General features: G+C 58.8%; 1 long non-coding RNA gene across 1 annotated transcript; it reads left to right on the forward strand.

Moving 5' to 3' along the window:
- The first annotated feature begins 4,284 nt into the window (after positions 1 to 4,284).
- On the forward strand, positions 4,285 to 6,454 carry LOC139019359 (uncharacterized). The gene is made up of 3 exons (XR_011473094.1): positions 4,285 to 4,603; positions 4,995 to 5,188; positions 6,115 to 6,454. It is a non-coding gene; the product is annotated as an uncharacterized lncRNA (long non-coding RNA).
- The last annotated feature ends 483 nt before the right edge of the window (positions 6,455 to 6,937 follow it).

The raw sequence follows: 6,937 nt of genomic DNA on the forward strand, positions 1-6,937 counted from the left end.
CTCCTCTTTCTGTCTCCCTCTATTGTCTCCAAGTAGCCCCTACTTGTACCTCCTCCCTCCTCTTCATCCAGAAAACGAAAGAAAGGAACAAAACGTAAGAAAACCCTCATGTAAATAGACACCCCTGGCCTGAGCAAGTCTAAAACTGGCCAGCACAGCCTGTGGTTTCATCTGCTACTTGCAGCTGGGTTTGAACCTCGCTTTTTCTGCTGGACTTACATCCTCACAGTGCCCAGCACAGGGCCAGGCCGATGGTGACCCCTGGACTGGGTGAGGCCAGAGTGGGAAGGGGAAGGGGTCAAGGTCAGGGATGGGTCAAGGCTGGGGAGTGGCTGCAGGGAGGAGGATTCCTTGGGGCTGTTAATCCTCCCCCTTCCAGGGCAGGATTAAACTCCGCACACCCTCTGTCCTCCCCCACCCCCCAGCCCCGCACCCCAAGCAGCATCAGTCACAGAGACTGGGGCTGGTCAGGATGGGGTCCTGGTCAGCATCAGCCTGGCTGATGCCAATTAAGACCCAAGAACCCCCTGCCCCTCACCCTGGGCTCAGATCAAAGCCCTCCCCAGATGACATAAATCTGCAGGGCCCAGGCCTCCGCTAACGAGCTGCTCTGATGCAGGCAGCAGGGTCCCGGATCCTGTTTCATGCCAGGTTACAGCCCGCCAAAGTGAGGGGCCATCGAGGCCTGGGACCCCCCGAGCACCCCATCGCCCCACAGCGCCCGGCTTTGCTCAAGAAATCCCAGGTCAGTGTCCTGGGGGGACCTGAGGGACCCCACCGCGTCCTCGGGGCGCTCCTGCCCCTCCAGCCCCAGAGCTGTTCTCAGCGCCCATTGTCTGGCCGCACAAGAATTTTAACCGCTAACATCTGGGCTCAGGAGACTCCGGAAGAGCAAATGTCTTCACCTCCTTTGATTCCCTTCACACAGAGGGCTTTTTAAATTTTAATTTGAGGTGACCTCTGACCCGAGTTCCCATTCCCATAGAGTCCAGATATTTCCTGTGCCCTCAGATAACCTCCCAAGCCAGCCCTCACCTGACCAGAAGCCCCTGCTAGGGGGCACTGCCTCCCCCAACCATGGCCCAGGTTGGGCTAGAATCCCCCCTCCGTCCCCACCCCCTGCCTCTGGTTCCCTCCCAACACTCGCCTCTCTTTTCCCAAAGGCCAAAGATGCCTGCAACCCACCAAACGCCTCCCCAGGGCTCTGGGTCCAGCTCAGCCCAGCCCCCAGGAGTCCAGGAGCACCTTTGGTCCCCTGCTGCTAGGAGTCCCAGACCAACCATAGAACCGTTGATGGAGCCCCCACCCTGCACAGGTAACCTGGCCACTCAGGAACAATTGCTCCTAACCTACACGCCAGGAAGACAACACTCGGACACTCCAGGGGGGCGGGGGTTTGGGGGGGCCATCATGAGCACAGAGGTAGAGTGTGGCAGAGCCGGCACCATCAACAAGGCCTGTCAGCCATGAGGGTGCCTCTGGGAGGGGGGCACAGGGCTGCTTGGTCTTGGAGCTGCTGGAGCCTCCTTTCACCTGGGGGTGACCAGCACTGGAAGCACGGAGGGTCCCCAGAAAGCCATGAGGGCAGAGAAAGGAGGGGAGAGGGGGTCGGAGCAGGGCTGGTCAGACCTTCGCCTCCATCCCTCTTTCCAATAGTTCTGGATGGGGGACTAGATGGAGGAGCTGCCCCTGTGTGGGTCCCACTGTGCACCCCGACCACGCTAAGCTGTAGGGGGTGTCCCGGGCCCTGGGAACTGGGAACAGGCACTAAGAGCAGACAGGCAGGAGCGCGCTGTGAGAAGTGGCCCCAGGACTGGAGCCCGGAACTGCGGGGCAGGCTCCTGGCAGGCGGGGCCTCCCCCAGGGCCTGTCACACAGAGGCCTCCGTAAGTCAGCCCCACGGCACTGGGTCAGGGCCCAGCAGCCACCCCCACAGCACGGCCACTCCCAGCAAGTGGCTGCGGTTCCCGGAGCCCAGAGCCCTGATGATCCACCAGCAGCCAAGTGGCACCACCGGGCAGCCTCACTGGCCCCACTGCCAGCTCCAGCCTCCTCGCCAGTGATTTGACCACATGCCTTCCCGTTCCAGCCCTCCTCCCTCCCCACCCCCTTCTGCACCCCTACCCCAGCTCCCCTCCAGCCTCGTCATGCCCAGTGACTCAGCCGCCTTCCCCGGCCCAGTGCACACAGCTGACATCACCTTCTCCAGTCCTTTCCAGCAAACCCATGAGTCTTGGCTTTCCTCTGATCCACCTTCCTCCTCAGTCAAGAACTCGAGACCTGGCCAGGGTCTTGGGAGTATCTGGGTGGCCTCACTTTCCCATTGGGGAAGCTGAGTCCCTGTGAGGCCAGGAGCCTGTGTCAGTTCACGGGCTGTGGCAGAGTCAGACTGGGCTCTCTGCCCGAAAGGGGCTGATTCTGGCTCCCTCGGGATGCCAGTAACTGAGCCCTCACTCTACACCTGCCCAGCAGGGCTGGAAACCAGGACCCAGACTCCCTGGGTCCCGGCTGCCCTTGGCATTGAGGCTCCAGGAGCAGTGGGAGGTCAAAGGAACCCCGCCCCCCAGCCCCTTCCCACCGCCCAACGGGGAAATGACCAGTTCTTCCCCAGAGAGGCACTTGTTTCAAAGACAGTGGAGACTAGAAGGGTGCAAACCCCACCAGGAAGAGGAGACTGGGCCCCAGCTTCACAGAGGCCGGGAGGGAGGGTGGGTGAGGGGACCCTCCAAGGACCGAGAGCTGAGAGAGGAGCAGACCGAACCAGGCGCTGGCCCATTCTCGTTCTCGGAGAACACCTGTGCCTCAGGAGGTAGGAACAGCTCGCTGCTCCACGGCGTCAGCCTCCCCCGGGAACGCGTTAGAAATACAGCCTGCAAGTCTGCCATCTCCACCAGACCTTCTGAACCAGACACTCAGAGGTGGGCCAGCAAGCCCTCCATTGCATGCTCAGGAATAAAGAACAGCCAACGCAATTCGTAGGTCTGCCACCAGGTTGGTCCCTGCCCATCCGGCCCCCCGGGGGGGGGGGGGGGGTCCCCTCTGCGTGCCCCTGCTGTGAGCCCCTCCCACCACATCAGGCAGGCCTTCCACAGGCAGGACATTCCAGAGGGGTCTGGAATGAGTCTCATGGCCAGAGACGTGCCCTGTGGGCCTGGGTAACCCCAAAGGCACATCCCCACCCACTTGCCTGCCATGTTGCCTCTGTATTCCAGACAGGATTCTGCCTCAGTTTCCCTGCCTCACGCTCCAGCTCACCATGGACCTCAGAACACTTCCCTGGACCTCACCCACTCCACGGGCCTTGGACCCTGCCTGCACTATGCTGGTCTCCTCACGGGGACGCCACGCCCTGCTGCTGTTCTTCCCGGTGCTAACTGGGTCCTTTGTAGACAAACAACCATCCCTAACCGTACTGCGGTCGCCCCAGACCTCCACTGATTTCTCACGTCTGCACCAACCGGAACCCCACCCTCCCACCCTGGCCATGCCCTCATTGTCTTCTTTCTCCCCGGAGCCTCTTGGCTGGAGTAGCTGGCCCACCTTTCTCTCCTTACTGCTCCCTCATCCTCACGGACGCTCCTGTCATGTTCAAGATGATGTAACAACCAGCAGACAGAACATCTTTCTGGCTGGAAGGTTGAGGTCATTCCATGACAGCCTCTCCGAAGACATCCCAGTCACGGATGTGCTGCCATGTGCTCAGCTGGCCGGCCTGACCTTTGTCCCTTGGAATTTCTGCACGTCGGGGGCCCTGGGCTCCCTCTGCCCCAGGCCGCCCTCAGAGACACGGGAGCCAAGCTCACTGCCTGGCCCTCCTCGGAGCTTCTTTCCCTGATCCCCTCGCTAGACACCGTGGCTCCGTCTCCCCCATCACTGCAAGCCAAGGTCTGCTGTCCACTCTAATTGATTTTTCCAGACAGTTGAACACACACCAGTAGGCACTGGACTTTCTACTTGAACCATCTGGGATGAAGAAAAACCTTTCCAAAACACACTGTATTGCTCCCCACCTCCTGGAACGGATAAGAGCAGACTAAATAAAGCCTTTTCTCGGGACCGCTAAATAATTATTATTTTTTGAGCCACTGTGAAAGTGTTTTTAATAGCTCTCACTGCAGGAAAATACAGAGAAATGAAAAGAATAAAATGAAGGGTCCCGGCTGATATCTTACCAACTAACGGCAATGACTAATGATTTTGCGTTGTATAACTTTCTGGACTTCTTCCTAAGCAAACACACTTTACCAGTTTGGGACGCAAATTCAGTCCCTCTTATTTATTCAGTAATTGCTGGCGCGGCATATGTTCATAGGAACAGGAAGCCTCACTCCACACCCACTGTTACATACCTAACCCCGCTGCCTCAAGGAATCTGGGAGCACTGGGTCCTGGGGCAGTCATTCTGATTGCAAATGGCAGTTGGAGAGAATGGAACACCCTGAGGTCCCGGCTCCCACAACTCTGGCATAGCGCGTGGTGTTGCTAAGGAAACGGCCTTGCAAAGCCTGCTGGGATCATGCCTCGCTGGGCCTGCCCCTTGCCCAGAGTCAGGCTCCAAGGTTAGCTGATATCTCACACGTCCAAGTTCAGCCATGTTCTCAGGGTAAGTGTGACCACGGCAGAGGCAGCTGCCTCCAGGGAGGCTCCTGTCCCCACCGCACTCCGGGCCCAGCCCCATCGAGGCCCTGAGGCTAAGCCAGGTCACCAGCTCTGACCCCCTTCTTCCCGGTGCCATCCCCTGGGGGCTGGGGCACTCCATCCCCATCTTCATCAGAGCAATTTCCACCTCAACAAGGAAGGGGCCTCTGTCCTCGTCCCTTTCTTCCCGGATTTCCTTCGGCCCCAGCCAGAGAACTCCCTGCAGGCACTGAGAGGAGCCTGCTCCCTCCTCTCCAGGGGAAATCAAGGCAAATTAGCCTCGCCTGTGGGTGACCAAGAGGGGCCTTAAATCCCATAGCCTGCTTCCCTGAACACAGTTCTCATCCGTTGTCTAGAAAAAGAAGCTGATAACGCCGTGTATTAAAAAGAAAAAAAACGTTCTGACCTACCAGGCTGCTGTACACCCATTCTCCAGATGCAAACGTTGAGGTCGTTCACTTCTTGAGAGAGCACCAGCCTCCAGCACCGAAGATTCATCACACAGCAGTTTTCTCGGGAATTCCCCTCTGGCCCCAGCCCCCCAGGCCAGGTAACCACAGCTGACCCGACGGTACTACTTATGGGGCTCCAGGTGCAGCGGTGACCACCCCTCGGGTCCAAGGAGAAGGAAGGTTTTCTTTCCAGGCCAGAGACGACCCCCACTGCCTGGGCCAAGGACACATCTCGTCAACTCAGGGGTCGTGGCAGGAGCTGGGGTGGGCCAGTCCACGCAGCGAGGGCACCCTTGGCCTCCCTGAGTGCTGGGGGTAGGCCGGCTGGCCTGCATGTATGGATGGATGTTCTTTGAGAGAATTTTAAATATGTTTGTCCCAGATTGAGAAAAGAGAAAAGTAAAGGGGCCGGAGTGCTTGGGAGCTGGCCCTTCTGCTCTCCAGCGTCCTCTCCTCCGCCCACTGGCCCACCCCCGCTCTGCGCCTCGTGTTTGGCATTGGGGCGCCCTTCTGCCTTCCACTGGGAAGCACAGCCAGTGTTGGGGGACAAGGAGGTCTGCACCTTCCCTCCCCCACTCCAGCTCTGGGGACGGCACTCTCTGCTCTGGGGGTCAGGACATGGAAGGCAAAGAGCTGGTGCCACCCGCCCCTCTCCCCCAGCTTCTGGAAGCAGAGGGCCCTGCACAGAGCCGGGCCCAAATTCTCACGCTCAAAGCCAAACATCCAGTGTTTGGCCTCAGGCTGGGTGGACGGGTGGACAACTCATCCGACCAGCTCTGCGAGGCGGAGGCGAAGGGAGGGAAAAGGCAAGGACAGTAGCACCTCCGGAAGCTGGAGGAGGAGCGGAGGGCTGGGGCTCCCCAAGAGGTGGCAGCTCCCCGGGCAGCGGGGGCAAGGCACGGGGACAACTGGGGGAGCCATCGCCTGAAGCCCCTCCCAGGAGGCTCCCTGGATTCTCAGTTAACAAGTGAGCAGCGGGACTGTGCGAAGTTCTCACACGGTGTCCGCCTTCTCATGTTCCCAGGTCAGCCCTCCCCGGCCTCCTCTGCCTTCCTGCCTCCAGCCTCTCCCTGCCAACCCATCCGAGCCTGCTGCTTCCTTCATCTCCTTAAAGCACCAGTTTTATTAGGTGTCAGGGTTCTGCTCCCGAACCTTCCCTGGCTCCCATGCCTGAGGAGGTGCAGCTCAAATCCCACAGCCTGCAACCTGCTGCCCTGGCATCATGAATAATGGCACCTCCTCGCCCGGCTGGCGTGGCTCAGTGACTGAGTATCCATCTGTGAACCAACAAATCACAGTTCCATTCCCGGTCAGGGCCCATGCCCAGGTTTCAGGCTCGATCCCCAGTAGGAGGCATGCAGGAGGCAGCCGATCCATGATTGTCTCTCATCATTGATGTTTCTGTCCCTCTCTCCCTCCCCCTTCCTCTTGAAGTCAATAAAAATATATTTTTTAAAATAATAATAACAGCACCTCATCTCATCCAAAACGTGTCCCAGTTTGGGCAATAAATGATGCGGTCAGCTTGCCTACCATCCACTCCCAACGCCACACGCCAGGCTGGTGTCCCGCGGTCTCGCCGCGAACCTTGAGTCTCCGAGTCAGGGCTGCTTAACTCTGGCCGCTCATTAGAACCACTTGGGGAGCCTTTAGTAAATACCACCGCCTGGGCTCACCCTAAAGCCATTTAATTAAAACGGAATCTCTCCGGACGGAGCCCAGGCTTTGGTGGTTGTTGTTTAAGCCCTGGGTAACTCTGGTGCAGCCAGGGTTGGAAATAATTGACCGAGTCAAACAGGTGTCCTGGAACCCTGTCCCTGAGCCTGTCTCAGCCATTGTGTCCCTGA

The sequence above is a fragment of the Myotis yumanensis genome, unplaced genomic scaffold (assembly GCF_028538775.1).
Source record: "Myotis yumanensis isolate MYYU_CA2020_CCGP unplaced genomic scaffold, mMyoYum1.0.hap1 SCAF_11, whole genome shotgun sequence".
Taxonomy (NCBI): Eukaryota; Metazoa; Chordata; class Mammalia; order Chiroptera; family Vespertilionidae; genus Myotis; species Myotis yumanensis.